The 17539-nt window shown below is 42.4% G+C and overlaps 1 protein-coding gene across 1 annotated transcript in view; it reads left to right on the top strand.

Annotated features, from left to right (window-relative positions):
- The first annotated feature begins 5966 nt into the window (after positions 1-5966).
- myt1la (myelin transcription factor 1-like, a) overlaps positions 5967-17539 on the top strand; it is a 62083-nt gene continuing 50510 nt past the window's right edge. Inside the window, 1 exon segment of the mRNA XM_020586957.1 lies at positions 5967-6327. The gene's annotated coding sequence lies outside the window, so the exon portion shown is untranslated.

Here is a 17539-nt window from a genome sequence, read left to right as displayed (position 1 = left end):
TCTGACTCAGCCCCACATTCTCTGTGCTGCTGCAACAAACACTCACTAGAGACCAAATGTAGATTCATCCGCTGCTGAAAATAGTCTCCAACAGATGCACTGCTTCCTCGTGTTTGTTCGATAAAAACTACAGTGAGCAGCTGTTTTAGGAAAAACTATAAGCTGTATTTGTGAGGAGTGAGGTGAAGTATAAAAGCAAATGTCCCTGAAACCATCACATGAAAGGACAAAGGAAGAAAAGGCAGGAAAGTTGAAAGGACAGAGGAAGGAAGGATGGTTAATGTTGGAGCTTTCTTTATTGCTCTGTTTCTTCCTTTCTCTTCCCTGTTTTATTCTTTCTTTATCTGGCCATCCTAAGGTAGTCAGTGTGTGTGTGTGTGTGTGTGTGTGTGTGTAAGTGATGAGCAGAATATAAAGCAGGAAAGCAGAGACACCAGGGATACTGAAACATTCCCCGACACACACACACAGACTGGAGGAGAGGAAACAAGGATTCGACAGCTCCACTGTTAAAATCTGCAGAATTGTGAAAAACATAATCATTGTTTTCATGTTTGAAATCAGGTTTAAGTAAATCATCACTCCACAGTCATGATTTACTAAAACAATTATGGATGTGTGACTGTAAACCCCATATTTGAGATACATAGAATTTATATAAGGGAAACGTACATAAGACATAAGTATGTTGGTGTTTAAAGGTGCAAGGATGTGTGGGCTTACCTGGATCAGTATAGGGTCTTTGGATACATATGGTGGGATATGCAGTATGTAGAGGGATATAAATGTGTATGGGTTCTTATAAAAAGATGGAAGAAAGTCTTCGCCACCCATGTTCCTCCCCTTCAACTTTTATTTACATGGGATCTGTGGAGTTATTTTGTAAACAAACACATGTTCATTGTAATCTTGAGGTCTGACGAGCATGTTGAGCGTATTTCCTCCCTGTAAAGCATTTGCAAAACAGATTTTTTTTTAAATTCTCTGTTTCAGAATTTGAAACCTGCATTGTTTACATTCATGTTTACTAGTTGTTGGTCTTACACTATGTCTTCGTTGGTGCATTGTAGCATGTATGGGCTGATGGGTGGAATGCTATGAGGAATGTGAGTCTGCATGTTCTCCCTGTGCCTGTGTGGGTTCTCTCCAGGTACTCCGACTTCCTCCCACAGTCCAAAGACATCATGCAGCTTAGGTTGACTGGTGATTCTAAATTGCCTGTAGGAGTGAGTGTGTGTGTGTATGGTTGTTTGTCTACATGTCAGCCCTGTGATAGACTGTCGACCTGTCCAGGGTGGACCCCGCCTCTTGCCCAGTGTCTGATGGGATTGGCTCCAACGCCCCGTGACACTATTCAGGAACAAGTGGTATAGATAATGGATGGATGGATGATTGTGTGTCCTTCTGCGTGTGCACGAATTAAACAAGAAGGGGATCTGCTCATTGATATACTGCTCTGTAGTGCAAATACTGCATTTCGTTGCCTTGTACTTGTACATGGGTAATGACAATAAACTGGGATCTAATCTAGAGACCAAAAACGTATAGCACAATGGAGAACTACTTGAATTCACATAAAGGCTCTACATTCAAACCAACAGGAAAGCATAGGTTTTGTCTTGTCAGTGGTTTAATATGTTCAGTGTAAATCTAGTTCCTCTATGAAAAGGTTTAGCGGTGCTATAGCAACTACTTCTCACTTTGCATGCCACATGAGCTACGTGCCAGGGAAATCTAAACCTGGGTCATTTTAAAGAATAAGGCTGGAAATATTTGACTTTTTTTGTTAATTTTTTTCTTTTCACAAATCCCATGGAAAAAGCAGAAACCAAACGCTCTTAAAAACAGCTGCTCACTCAATCAGACATGAGGAAACTGCGCATTTGTTGGGGATTATTTTCAGCAGTGGACGAATCCACATTTGGTCTCTAGTGAGTATTTGTGACAGCAAGACAGTGTATGTGGAACGGAGTCAGAATAAACTAGCAGTCATTGTTGTTTTGGTGTTTTCTTGGGATTTGTTAACAAGAAGAAAACATAGAGATTTTTCTTTGAGTGTTGGACAGTCTCAGTATTTTACGCTATAATGTTGTGAAACAAATAAATGGGCCAGGAGCAGTTGTAGTGCACAGGGGTACATGGCAGCATATATTCAGTTATGGAGGTTCAGTATGCTGGGTATATTGGTGTACTGGGAGCTGAATGGGGCTATATGAGGGATAATGCTGTAATCATCTCACTGCAGGAGGAAACCAATGGAGCTTATTAGCTTCTGCAGAGAGTGAGAGCGAGCGAGCATCAGTGTGACACTGTCTCTCTCTCTCTGTTTGAAATTCAAGATTGCTAATCCTGTGCAGCGAGGAGCTTCACATACTGTACACATGATTGTATTTCTATCCTTGTGAGCACCCTGGACTGACATTATACACTCTCTAGTCACTAATATCAATGTTAAACTAAACCTAACTTTAACCCTAAAGCCAAGTTTTAACCCTCAAACAGCCTGTTGAAGAAATGAGGACCAGAGTGCATGAATCTTATTATTTACACCAAATGACAATGTAAAGATAATGCGAAAGGCATCAGAGAACTATCAGCTGAATCTGCAGCTCCCCTCGGCTTCATGGAGATTCATAGCTCATTGTTTTTAAGCCTGTTGTTTGGCCGTTTGGACCACCATTTTTTTGTTTTGGTTCACTGCCCACTCCCTGCTCATCTGCAACCAGCTGGTGGACATAGTGGAGCATTTAGCAGCTAAAGGTATTTCCCTCAGGAGGTGGAGGAGACCTTAAACAGAACATATGTCTGTATTTTACAAAAATGTTTTCTCAGTTGTGCTGTGGTGGCGGTCACTGGCTGGATTATGAATGAATGAACGTTATGAACCATACAGTTCTCACAGGGAGGGTGGACGTACCAACTGTCAAACCGGGTGGAGGGGTTCACGTCCATTTCTGTGGTTAGGTTCAGGCAGTGAATGCAACATCCTGGTTTTGGTTAAATCTTACTAAAGATGCCACATGTTTTATAAATGATTGAGTTTAAATCTTTGGGGTCTCTATAATTTAACCCTCTGAGGTCCATTTTTCATAATGCTTTTACTTTTAATAGTCAAGTTTATTTTGCTCATAATACTTGTATAATTTTGCTCAAGTTAAATTTTATTGCAGCACTTTTTAGGATGTTTACAGTGAGGTTTTGTTATTTTTACTTAAATAAAGCATCTAAATAATTGTGCTGAGAGTGGTAACTGATAGAAACCAGAATTAAAAACTTAAACTAAGTGCATATAGACTGCTGGTCAGATATTATAGATTGAACCTCTGAATTGATAACAAACTTGTAGATTATAATATTAGCGATTATTAATAGTCACCTCATGTCCTCTCCTGTGTTTCACTCTGCATGTCTTGGCTCTGCATCTGGAAAGACTCAGGAGGGCAAAGTGCAGCGCTCGCCGCCCATGCATGCAGCCAGGGGAGCTCTCGGCAGCAGCCATCTTTATGTTCTTATCTCCCACCCGTACTCCCCCCGCAGGCCTGGCTCAGCCTGCTGTAATTGACTTTCTCCCACTGAGTCTGGTGGAGGCTTCAGGCTGCAGAGCTGCACTGAAAATCTATTACACACTGCTGCACACCTACACACTGCAGACCTATAGAGAGAGGGAGGAGGGAATGTGTATCTGAATCCGTCCAGAGAAGTCGACAGCATGTGTCTGGTGGTTCAGACCCAAACAGGTAGGAACGACAGAAATCTGATTAAAGAGCTTAGATCAGTGAGGGGATGACGGACCTGTGTGTGCATGTGTGTGAACACTGTCAGACTAAAGCAACCTGCAGAGACTTGAAACCCGCTCAAGTGCCTCTAGTTCAGTGGAGAAGACTGTACTAAAACCATGCTGCCTTATTGTGACCGCCATGTGCGACAATCATTTTCAAGTCAAGTCACTTTACAACAACTAACAGATCAACCAAAGTGTTTTAAACCTCAAAAATAAAGACAACAGAAAAACACAGGACAGATAAAAACACAGCAGAACAGTGAGAAAGTATCGGCGCTCAACCGGGGAACAAAAAGCCAGTTTAAGTTTTTAATTCAGATTTACAAGAAGCCACATCCGACACTGAACATAACTGGCTGTTCATACAGCTTAGGAGCAGCAACCGCAAAGACATGGCCTCCCTGTTGTTTGCAGCTAGTTTCTAATAAGCCCTGACCAGATGACCTAAGTGCTGTAGAGTGTCTGCAGGTGGTTAAGAGCTCAGTGAGATAAGAAGGGCTGTTTTGTACCAAGAGGAAATAACAGAAAAACCTGCTAATGGTGGGATCACATCGATGACTTTTAAAAAGTGCAGCTTATTCAAAAATTCAAAAAATTTATATCCAAGAATCAGCTACCAGTAATTTTGATACTTTCACTGAGAGTTGCCAGCGTCAGACACTTTAACACTGTGAGACTTCTGCTATCACTGTAACCTGACGCTGATGGAAAAAGTTTCAGTATTTTATTTTCATGCATAAGAATTTAGAAAGAATTGCAGCAGCTATTCTGGAAATATCACTTTTCTGGTCAAATATACATGAGCAGTTGCAGATGTAAATGTCTGCCATAGTGTCTAGTTTTATCAAATTCTCATCTTCATCATTGCTCTTTGATACATTTGACTGAGCTGAAATCAATTCTCCCATTTTCAGATGTAGATTAATGAGCTGAACTTTAACTGGAGACACAGAATGAGAGAGAGACAGACAGAAAGAGAAGGAGACCAGTGCATTTCTTTTCTCAGTCTCAATATTTTATTGAAGGGAGAGTCTAACTAGGTCAGCCTGTTCAAATGAGACTCGCTCTACCACTCTCTCCCTCTGTCTCCGTCCTCAGCTCACTCTGGTCTGCTGTCAAAGCAGAGACAGAGAAAGAAATGCAGGAGTAGCAGAATGGAGGGATGACTTGATGGAAAGAGAGAGGGTGGTGGGGAGAATAAGAAGCAGAAAGAGAAGAGAGGAGGGAGGAAGATGAGTGGAAGAATTGATGGACAGGTGGAAAGTTTAAAGGAATGAGGAGGGTAGAGGGACAGTCTGGGCCCATGAGTTAAAGCTCAGTTGTTAATAAATAGACTTGAGCCCCGTTTCCACCAGAGGAACTTTCCCCGAGCAGCAGGAACCTTTTTTTTGGAACATAGTTCCTCTACCTGTGTTTCCACTGGAGGACCCAGGGTCTAAATTTGGTTCAGGGATGTAGTTCTACCCCTGAAAAATCTCCATCGCTGTCATGTGCTATCCATACTCTCAGAACCCTGCTGCCGACCATAGTGCTTTTGGAAATGCAAATCAAAATGCGCTCGAGACTTTTACCCCAGAGATAATTCTTGGGCTTTAGTTCCTGGGAATAAAAAGTACGAGGGACTGGTGGAAATGTATATTTTGTAAAAGCAGGACCAAACACATTTTCACCAGTGGGTCAGGGCATGGGGAGCTCCAGGTTACAGTTCATTAAGTCCTGTAGTGGAAAAGAGCTGTTCAAGAGCCAAAAACACAGAACAAGTCCCGTGGTGGAGCGTTTAACGCCAGCTGAAGGGAAATACTCTGGCAAGCCAGGAGTTATACTAACTAATGGTGTACTACTAATGAAGCATCGGAAAATTACTTAGAAATACTAATAGTCCACTACTAATAATAGTAAAGTCTAAATTACAGACGAATTCGTTTGTTCACTGCATTTCTTTGCCAGTAGCGACTTGCGTGTGCGTGTTCACGCGTGTCTACACGATTGGAATTAATTCAGAAACTGGGAAAAAGGAACCAGTGACGGAGGAAGTGACTGCATTGCCATCCTTTGAGCCTGCGTGTGCGCGACCCCGCTGCTTCTCCATAGGATCGTGCGCGTCGCTGGGTTTGCGTGCGCGCCCCCGAGAAATAAAGGAAAAAGAGGAAAAGGAAGAGGAGGAAGGAAAGAGAGAGAGGTAAACCTGCCGTCTTCTTCTTCTACTGCTGCAGTGTCTGATTCTCCCTCCACACCTTCATCACCATCATCATCATCATCATCCTCTCCTCCCGCCTGTCTGTCTTGGTCTCCCCTCTTCCTCCTCCCTCCCTTCTCCAACCCCTCTCCTCCTCCTCCTCCTTCCCCATCGCGCTCTCCGCCAGTGAAGGCATGGGCAGATATCACAGCGACAAAAGAGAGAGAGAGTGGCAGAGAGACCTTGACAGAGACTGAGAGGGAGAAAGGGAGAGAGGGAGAGAAGGAGGCTGCAGACTTTTCGAGCAGAGAGGAAGAGGAGAGGACGAAGAAGAGACAGAGATAGAGGAGTCTCCACCTTCGCCATTTCAGTATGTTTTCCTTTATGTCTCCTATAATATTCTGAGGGGTTTGCGCTCTTTATGCGCCTTTGTGTGCGTCTCCTCCGCTCCGTTTGCCGTTATAATATCCTGTAATACTCCTGCAGCGTGTCAGTCATGCTTCTGCTTCGGGGCTCAGTTTAGGTGACTGTCTTGCATTATATTCCTTTAATAAGCCTGTGTTTCTGCACCGATGTGTATGCGCCGTTGCACGGACATTGCCTGCTTCAACACTCCTTCAGTGTCCTGTCTCTGTTGTTCCAGGGCTGACTTTTGGTGACAGCCTTCCGTTTTCTCCGAATAATATTTTCATATTTTTGTTATGTCGCTCTGCAGTGTTTCTCTGCTGCTTTGCCTTTGTTGCGACTTTACTGTCTCATGTCTTAAAATTAGTTGAATATTCACAGCTTCCGGTGGATAATCTTCCTCTGATATTACAGTGAGTTGTCGTGACCTTATGCCACCTTTTGATTATGTTTGTGCTCATGGTTCATTATATATCATTTTTGTATTATCACTTGTGATACCTAGTGCTCTATAATATCCTCGTAATATTTCCGTAATGTTCCCACAGGGTGCTATGACGCCTGTATTGTTCTCTATACTGAATGTATAGACCGTAATAGGATGTGATAATCCAGGCCTGGACCACTGTGTATAATATTTTATATTCCTACCTCTTGTCAGGGTTCCTGTAATATTGCTATAATGCTTCCACTGTGAGCTGAAGTGTGTTTGCGCTGCTAATTAGTGTGTCTGCAGTGACCCTATGGCACCTTTTTAAATTAGGCTTTTCCCCTCTGTATTCACTATAATGTTTATTATATGAATGCAGCACCTCTCTCAGTATCTTAGTATCATCATAACGTGTAATATTTTCATATGCTAAAATCTTAAAACCAAAATTTTCCTTATGCTTGAGTAAGATGTTAACAAAGCCGTATTTCTTTTAGGGTAAAAACCTCTGTAGACAACCATGAAGTAAATCTGAATAAATTAAACTAGAGTGTGGGAAAGTTACTGGAGAACCTTATGGATTTTTAAAGGAAAAACCCTGATCTACTTGAAGCACGTTTGGTTAACATTTTGCTAAAGAAAAAAAAAACGATTCAAAAATAAAAGTTAACTTAAAGAGTCCGCCCACACATTTTAAGTCATATGAAAAAAATGTTTTGCTTTGATTAATAATTTCTATGACACTAATTGTTGCTACTCAGTTTTCCCCACTCAAATTCAGAATTTATGAATACACTTTATTTCATTTAGACACAAGTGGCCTCACGTTTGCATATCACACCTGTGTGAGTTACAAACTGAACCATGAGCTTCAAGCATCAGCTTAAACTTTAAACTCAAAGTCTATGCATGTTTTTTGGTCGTGTTCCAGTTGGATGCTGCACTAAAATATTTCTTCACTGGGAGAAAACAGATGGTGAGAAATGAAAGGAAACTTCTGAATAAATGGGTGGGAATAAAAAATGCAGGGGTCAGTGATTAATTTGCTGATTATTTTCTTGATTATTTGACTTATCAAAAGTCCCACTGTGACTCTCAAGTGGTTGGACACAGTGAGGGGATCTGGTTTGTAAGGAGGAGGTTTCCTCCCTCCGACAGAGGAGACCTGATGCTGCTCTGTAGACACGGCCCTGACGAGGCCCTGCTGGACGCTGGGTGGTGGTTTTTACTTTCATTTGTTACCAGCTGTGAGACTGAACTCTGCAGTACCGGGAGTAATCCCTGACAACTGGAGTCATTCATACTTATTAAATATTCAGTTATGTTAAAGAAATGTATAACTGCTCATCGGTTCAGTGAGGACTCACCTTCCGCTGGAGAATGAACAAGCAGATTCAAGGAAGTTTAGGAAATGGAAAATTAAACTGAAAATAAAAATGTTTGTAGTGAAAAAGGGTCAAAGCAGCACCCACTAATTAGAAACAGCGTATTAGTCTCATAAAACAAAGCTGTGAATGCATCTTGTATACTCAACTCATTTTTGCCCTCATTTGTTTTGTATGCATTTTGCTGCATTTGTAAGAGAAGTGTTGTGTAACGCTGTGAGTGGCTCAAAAGGAATAAGTTGGAAAACAGTGAACAGGAACTTAGTCTTTGACAGCAGTGACCGGAGACTTTATTTTCACTGTGCAGACCTGATCCCCACAAGCAAAGTGGGGTGGTGTTTTCTGAAGCTGCTGTCTGTTTATTCAGGGCCAGAGCTGACACTGAGTCCGGAGTTCACAGTGTGGACCTGCTTGTCCTGATGTGCTTTTCAGTGAATGATTGAAACTTAACAGCAGGATCTGTCTGAGGTCTGTGTAGATACAGCAGAAAGGGAAGTAGGGAGAAGACCGGGTGACTTACTGTTGAATGAGAGCTAACAAACTCCTGCTTATGTTTGTGCTGCTTGACTTTGTATTGTTCAGGCATGCCGTGTTGTCTAGTTACCAACACAGCATGTAGCGTCTGTTCTGTCAACAAGAGTTTTTGGTTTTTGTTGGATGTGTCTCAGTCAAGACTGTCCTTGAAACATCATGTAACAAGTATAACAGTTTGCATTAACTGGTGAAGTAGGCAGGTGCGTCTGATCGGTCATTTGTATGTTACTTAAGCTAAATAAAGAAAAAAGTACTGTTCTCCAGGGTCACTGATGCCTCTGTTAGCCTTCTTTAGACAGATCGTACACAGTCTGTAGTCCACCTGTGTTCAGAAGCTACAAATATTAAGATTCTCCACAGTGTCTGATAACCCCAGTGACGGTGGGACAGGACGTGGTGTCTCCCAGCTACACCCCCCCTCCATGACCCTCTGCTGCCTACAGCCTCCTGTTGTTATTTCAGCTTCCCCCCCCTGGGTTGTCAAAGTACAGTCTGTAAATCAGCCCCGCCGCACAGAGAGAGTGGGACAAAGAAAGAGCAACAACAACCAGGGTTAACATGGGTTTGGCTGTTTGACATGGAGAGGGTTAAAAGCAGCCAGAGGACTCAGACTGGATTCAGATGTGGCCTCCTTCCTTCTGGATGTGTTAGCATCTAAAGCTAACTTTTTTGTTTTGGTAGCATTAGCCACCTAGCATGGTCGGGATTTTACCTTTGTGTTGAATTAATATGATTTTAATTTGGGAGGAACTGGAGCTTTGTGTAACATCAGTGCTTTGTGTCACGTCAGCAGTAACCAGTTCTACTGGACTGACACATTTATTGTTAGCCAGCTAACGCTAGCTTCAGACTGGAGGTTGTGTTTTGGACAGTTTGTCCCAACCTGGCATCCGTAGTTTATTTAGTAACTTCAGAAAACAGGACATTTGGATTGGAGGGGCACAGAGCGGTTAGTAGTAGCTGATAGTGTCAGTTTGAGTCCCACTAGACCCTCTGGGGCTTAAAATATCTAATACATTTAATTTTCTCATTCTGTCTTTTTTTGCCTTTGTCGTCACCAGTCAGCGGTTACAGCCATATCGGAGTGACCTCTGTTTGTACCAAGTCAAGTCAAGTGTTTATTGTCATATGCACAGTGAGGAAACGTGTTTCCCTGTACAATGAAATTCTTACTTTGCCGTCCACACGAATGCCACACAATATAAATGAAATATAAAGTAGATACGTAGGTGACATAAAAGCTAAATCCCAAATTCTAAGGCACTTTAAAACAGCCAATGAAAGAAGCATAATGAAAAATACAACAAGAACACAATGTATTGAAGAGAGAATGTATGCTACATGGGAGTTGTGTGTGCTAATAGTCAGCAGTGAGTATAGTTAAAGTTCCCTGTAGTTTTATTGTCCTGCTGTTGATCGAGGACATGAAGCAGACTCCCGGGATTTGGACCTGGACTAAGAAATTTCATACCAAAAGGATGTGGATCCTTGTTCTATTTGATCTTATTGCAGGATGAGAGAACAGTCCTCTTTTCAGTTCAGACAGAAGATTAGTGGTACTGGACAGGTTTTGTGGTCCTGTATGAGCCACAGTAGATTCACTCCTGGATGTTTTGCTGTGTAAACAAAACGATCAGGTAAACTGAGCTGAAAAGTAATGAAAGAAAAACTCCTTTATTTCCTGTCGACTCTGCAGAGACAGAGCAGAGCTGGTGACCGTTCATCACTGCAGGACAAAATAAACCTTCCTCCTCACTGCAGCCTAACACCACCTGTGTGTGACAGAGGATATTAAACACAGGTTCATCTTCCACTCGACCAGTTATACCAGACTGCCGGTCACAGATATATTTTCTACTTGCACCTGGATGTCTGTTCACTTCGCAATTCAGTCACAGTAAAACCCGACCTGCTGAAGGAAAGTTCATTACGTTTTTGTAGTTTTGACTGTCTTGAGTACTCATCAGTTGCCAAAACCCGTGCAGCAGTGTTGCTTTACCCCAAAGTTCCGGGACCCATTTCACCAAATTTGCAATATGTAAATATGCTGTGTTTGGCTCAGTCGGCATGTTTCACAAATCAAACTAAAGGCCATTGTGACCCTTGACTTAGCAGATTCGTGTACACAGTTGCAGACTTGTGCACACACCTCAGTCTTGTACACACCTGAGCACCTACTGTGGTTAATGTAGTTAAATCTTTTTTTTTTTTCAGCTAAGACTCTTAACGAAGGTTAAACCTTTTTTGTCACATGGAGGTCTGAAGAAGGCTATTCACGCGTTTATTACTTCATGGTTAGATTATTGCAGTGCAATGGGGTGACCGGTCTTTTTCTATCTACAGCCCCAGACTGTGGAATGCTCTTCCGGTAGAATTAAGGGCGGAAAGTGAGCTAGTGGCCTTTAAGTTGGCTTTAAAAACGTACTTTTTTAAGCAGGCTTTTGAGACCTAACCTGTATTACTGTTTAAATTTTAGTCATGGTTAGTATTTGTGTTTGCACCTACCTTTTTGCTAGTGTTATTGTTTTGTGTGTTTTTACTGTACAGCACTCTGGTGCTCTTGGAGCTGGAGAGTGCTGTAGAAATAAAGTTTATTATTATTATTATTATACAGACAGATATAGTTTCAACACTCTCCACACACTCTTGCAGATAAAATCAATCTAACAACCCTCCCATGCAATTGTTCAGCCAGTAAATTCAGAAATTGTGCCCCCTCCAACTGTTCTAAAACTAACTGGGGTGACCAGGGAAACAATCTGGTTTAATCCATACAGTGTCTGTGCATTATGCAAATGTCACTAAGTTTGACAGAGTAAGTAATGAGACATTAACATGACAGTGACAGAAAATCACTTTTCTGTAGCTGCACATCTGAAATGAGTTTAACGGGCACTGTCCCTTCATGGTGGAGGTTCAGCTGGTCACCGTCGCGTTGGGGTGAGACCGTCAAGTCGAAACACTGGGACCTCATCTGAGCTACCTGTCTGTCTGTGGTTTATTAAATCTGCGCTCGTGCCAAGACACTCATCAATCTGATTCTGTCCTTCTGATCAGTGGAGGTCAGCAGCACACACACACGAACGCAGCACAACGCATCATCCTCACTCTATTCTGGAGGTTCGAATGACTCACAGTGTAAAAATCACACACACACGCCAGTTAGGGATACACACACATTTTTAATGATTCATCGTGGGTAGCTCCTGTTCTTGGAAGTGTGTGTGTGAGTGTAAAATCATTCATGTGAATAGCCGACTGACAGCTGGTTTCTGTGGAATCCAATTCACAGCTGTGGCCAAAGGAAAGGTTTTTTACTTTGTTCCACCTGCTGTGACCTATGACCTGTAATGTCCTCATAGTCAGTTATATAAAGACATGACCTCATGAACAAGCTGTAATCTGCTGTTTTTTGGTTGTTGTTTTTTTTTTTTTTACATTTTTCTGTGGTTATCCAGGATGGAAGTCTACAGAGTACTGCAGAGTGTTTTTTTGCTTATAATGTTGAGGAAAATATTCATTTAGCTAACAACGATTATTTTTTGAGCAAAAACAAGCACAAAAATGCACTAAAGCAACTAAAATAATCTTGAGCAGGGTGAAAGAAATCTCTTTCCGTGAACTTTTGAATTTGAGAATTTTTTTCAATTTAATAGACATTTCTAGACACTCAGAGTGTGAACATTTGTTGGAAATTCCAACAGCATAATATTTTTGTGCACATGGTCACTGAAATACAAAATGTACCTTCTTTAGACGTAGGCTACTGCCAAAAACAGTGCTCGTTTTCAGATCATCTTGTCAAGAGACATTAATATTTTTGTTAGTGGTGCGGTGGGTAGAGCAGTTGCCTCCCAATCGGAAGGTTGCTGGTTCGAATCTCGGTGCCTTCAGTCCACATGTCGAAGTGTCCTTAGGCAAGACACTGAACCCCCAAGTTGCCCGTGATGGTGGCGAATATGCACGCAGCGACCCGGAGCCCTCAGCTCCAAACAAAATTTCGTTGTACGTGTCACAATGTTACAACGGCCGAACATGTACTTGAATTTCTACTTTATTTTCAAAATCTGCGGAAATTTTGTGGAAGTGTTGTCGGAATTCTGTGGCTGCCATATTGGTACACGGAACCCTCCTTATGCTGCATGCATATGTATGAAATCAGGAGGTGCATTGACAGTTAAAATCATCAGAACTCAGTGAATTCACAACTGATTTTTCAGCTGTTTGTTATAAATGTCAGAAATGTATTCGTGATCCTTGGCTAAATTTAAAAATATAGATTTTCATATCAAAAAGCTTGATCTTTTCTAGATATTGACAGACATTTATCAGTAATATTTAGGAAGTTTATTCCTTTGTCTTGCTGCACTGTAACATGGCTGTGATATAATTTTGGAAATAAATACAAACTTAGGTAAAAATAATTACAATTACAACAAATACAACATTTTAAAGTAAAATTTTCTCAAGCCTCATGATTCTGTTTTAAGTACACTTACAGTGAAATAACTATTTTATATATTCTCATATAACATAGTGATAAACCTTTTGTTAGCTTGGAAAGTTTGAGAGCTTTGAAGAAATATTATTTACTGGGATATATACAGCCTACGGCCTACAAGTTTGTAACAGTAAAATAAATATGTAAATGAGCATATTTCTGAAATGTGTTTTGGTGCTTTAGGCATTTCATTCATTAGAACATCCAAATGTTTGGAGTTTTCTAATGTTTGAAACTGGTAGAACCTTGTTGCAATATGGTGGCAGCAGAGAGGTGTCTCGTAAGCCAAACTGTGGCGTCGATGTTATTATATCTGAGTCAGTTGCCTGCTGTGACTCAGAGTCTTTCTGGATAATTAAAAGCATGAAAACCTTGAGTCTTTGTTTTCAGAACCACCTCCAATGTGGCTGGATGTTTTCCATTCACACACACAAATTCAAGCATGAATAATGAGAGTGGCTCTCTGTTGCCGTGACCTTCCTCCTCGGCTTGTTACAGATCATTAAAGCTTCACATATTGACCACATCTACTCTCCACCCTGTCAATCACACAGCCCCGCCTCCCATTCTGCATTGGCAGAGGTGCATGATGGGAGGGCGAGAGGTGACCATATCCACATCTACACTGTGAAAAATTTCTGTTTAGTTGTAACTAGACATTTAAACTGCTTGTTAAAATTATAGCTTCATAAATATAAAGGCTTCCTGCCCAGCGGCTCCAAAAGCCTCAGTTTCACTACACATCATTTCTGTCTATATAATTTGATTAATCGCAAATTTGTTCGAAATTGGCACCAGTAAATTACAGTTTCGGCTCTGGCAGGTCTGGTCTTGTAGAAGGACTCAAAATCTAGTTTTACAGCTTTAATTGTTTTCAGTTTATATTGTAGTTGTTTGTTGTAAAAATGTGATTGATCAAATTGTTTCTATTTTTCCAGTGTGTCAGGTAATTAACACAAAAGGTCTCAGACAAGGAAGAGTTATTCCATCAAATAGGTGCTGTAAGGCTGCAACCAACAGTTACTTTCATTGTGAACAGTCTGACAATAATTTTCTTTAGTGGCTCTATAAAACATCAAAAATTGTGAAATATGCCCATCATTAGTTTCTGAAGTGATATTCTGTTTTTTTTTTTTGGACCAAGACTCAACAACCCAAAGAGTTTATTATCATTGTAAACCTCTGTAGGAAGTTAATTCATTAGCATCCCAGAATTAATTTGCATCATCACAAAATATTTGGTGCTAGAAGGTTGGTGACTAATGTAGCTGGTGAGCTACCTGCTAAACTCCTCCGGCTTTTATCTGTTGTCAGGTGAACATAGCATTCAGAATGCTTTACATTACATCACAGCTCCTAGCCACCCGGATAATTCACATAGAGGAGAAACATCCAGATTCCATGCTTGTCAGTTGTCCCACCAGGGACAAAAACACACCAGACCACTGCTACAGCGTAATTAAGGACGCCTATTGCTCTGTACCCTATGCAGCCCTTGGGGATTCGGACCACTGCATGATCCATCTCATCCCCACCTATAGACAGAAACTTAGAGCTGTTAAACCTGTGGTCAGAACAGTGAGGAGATGGGCCGAGGAGGCAACGTCAGAGCGACAAGCCCTGGTTCACAGCAAAGCTCAGGCAGCTCTGTTAAGCCAAAGAAGAGGCCTATAAGAGTGGGGACAGGATTCTATATAACCAGGCCAGAAACACACTGACAAAGGAGATCAGTGCAGCAGGAGAAGCTACTCTGAAAGGCTGAAAAATCTGTGTTTAGCTAATGACCGTCAGTGTGGAGGAACCTCCAGAACATCACCAGTTACAGGAGAATCAGAATCAGCTTTGTTGGCCAGGTGTGTTGGACATGAGGAATTTGACTGGTACAGCGGCTCTCAATGATGGTGGTGGGATGATGGATGGTGATGGTGAGACCACCCCAGCCTTTGAGAGCCATCAGCCGACAGACAAACTGAATGTGTTTTAATGCAGGTTTGCAGAACTCCACACCCCTCTTTCACCTCATTTTGGACCTGCAACCAATAGCTGCAGGACCCAGGACCACCTCTCTTCCCCTCAGCCCCCCACCCTTGAGGGTCTGTGAAAAAGATGTGCATAGCCTTTTCAAAGCACAAAAGATCAGAAAGGCACCAGGCCCAGACGGTGTGACTCTCTCCTGCCTGAAAGCCTGTGCTGACCAGCTGCGTCCCGTCTTCATGCAGATCTTCAATAGATCACCGGAGCTGTGTGAAGTCCCCCCCTGCTTCAAATGCTCCACCATCATCCCAGTTCCCAAGAAACCCTCCATCAGTAAACTGAATGACTACAGACCTGTCGCTCTGACATCTGTAGTCATGAAGTGTCTTGAGAGACTGGTGTTGGCCCACTTGAAGGACAGAAACTGGAGTCCCTGCGTTAAGGACGCCTATTGCTCTGTACCCTATGCAGCCCTTGGGGATTCGGACCACTGCATGATCCATCTCATCCCCACCTATAGACAGAAACTTAGAGCTGTTAAACCTGTGGTCAGAACAGTGAGGAGATGGGCCGAGGAGGCAACGTCAGAGCGACAAGCCCTGGTTCACAGCAAAGCTCAGGCAGCTCTGTTAAGCCAAAGAAGAGGCCTATAAGAGTGGGGACAGGATTCTATATAACCAGGCCAGAAACACACTGACAAAGGAGATCAGTGCAGCAGGAGAAGCTACTCTGAAAGGCTGAAAAATCTGTGTTTAGCTAATGACCGTCAGTGTGGAGGAACCTCCAGAACATCACCAGTTACAGGAGAATCAGAATCAGCTTTGTTGGCCAGGTGTGTTGGACATGAGGAATTTGACTGGTACAGCGGCTCTCAGTGATGGTGGTGGGATGATGGATGGTGATGGTGAGACCACCCCAGCCTTTGAGAGCCATCAGCCGACAGACAAACTGAATGTGTTTTAATGCAGGTTTGCAGAACTCCACACCCCTCTTTCACCTCATTTTGGACCTGCAACCAATAGCTGCAGGACCCAGGACCACCTCTCTTCCCCTCAGCCCCCCACCCTTGAGGGTCTGTGAAAAAGATGTGCATAGCCTTTTCAAAGCACAAAAGATCAGAAAGGCACCAGGCCCAGACGGTGTGACTCTCTCCTGCCTGAAAGCCTGTGCTGACCAGCTGCGTCCCGTCTTCATGCAGATCTTCAATAGATCACCGGAGCTGTGTGAAGTCCCCCCCTGCTTCAAATGCTCCACCATCATCCCAGTTCCCAAGAAACCCTCCATCAGTAAACTGAATGACTACAGACCTGTCGCTCTGACATCTGTAGTCATGAAGTGTCTTGAGAGACTGGTGTTGGCCCACTTGAAGGACAGAAACTGGAGTCCCTGCGGTTTGCCTATCGGGCAAACAGGTCAGTGGATGATGCAGTCAACATGGTACTGCATTACATCCTGCAACACCTCAGCTCCCCAGGGACCTATGCACAGGTCCCCTTTGTGGACTTCAGCTCAGCGTTCAGTACCATCATTACAGACATCCTCCACTTTACACTGACCCAGCTCACTGTGACTGTACCCCCGTCACATGCTGCGTCCTTCACCTTTGTTCTCCAGGTCAAGTTATTTCCTTGTTTTTGTTGTCAGATGAATCCACAATAAACTAATCACAATAAATGGTGATTGATCGATGGCTAAAACCTAAGACCCACTATAGTTTTTTTTAGCTTTCAATTAGTTGGTTTTTGACATACATTGACAAAAATCTACCAGCATGTCAGTGACAACAGCTGGTTTTATCAACATGAAAGTCAAATTCAGTTTGAAACTGCAGCTGTGTGAAGAGAGACTGTTATGAGGTGAATATCCTCTGATAGAAGATAGTCTTAGGGCTGAAGAGGCCTTCTGAAGTGCTGACATGACACCACAGACCCAGTCACTGAGGCCAGAGCAGGAGACCGGCAATGGATTTTGTACAGGCGTGAAAATCTGCAGCATTGCCCCTTCACATTCCCACATTTACAGGGTTGGGAGGGAAAACATGAAGTGTGGAAAGGGTGATTATGGCCACTACAGCCTGCAGGAGAATCAGAAATGGAAATGCAGAGCTCTCAAAAACACACACACAAAAACAGAACAACAGAGCTGCGATTTATTTTCTGAAACCATTTTCTTGCTTTTTAGTGTTTCTTCAAGATGAAATCAGGAAAACAAAGTTAGTTTCCACTTTTAAGGTCCACAAATAAATGCAAAAATAAAATCTTTTCGTCATCTTGTTTTCTATTTTCTATATTAACCAGACAGTGAATAGCTGCACCATAGTACTTTGAAAAAAACACACCAAAAAGTACTTGAT

The sequence above is a fragment of the Monopterus albus genome, unplaced genomic scaffold (assembly GCF_001952655.1).
Source record: "Monopterus albus unplaced genomic scaffold, M_albus_1.0 scaffold431.1, whole genome shotgun sequence".
Classification (NCBI taxonomy): domain Eukaryota; kingdom Metazoa; phylum Chordata; class Actinopteri; order Synbranchiformes; family Synbranchidae; genus Monopterus; species Monopterus albus.
This window is presented reverse-complemented; position numbering and strand designations above follow the sequence as displayed.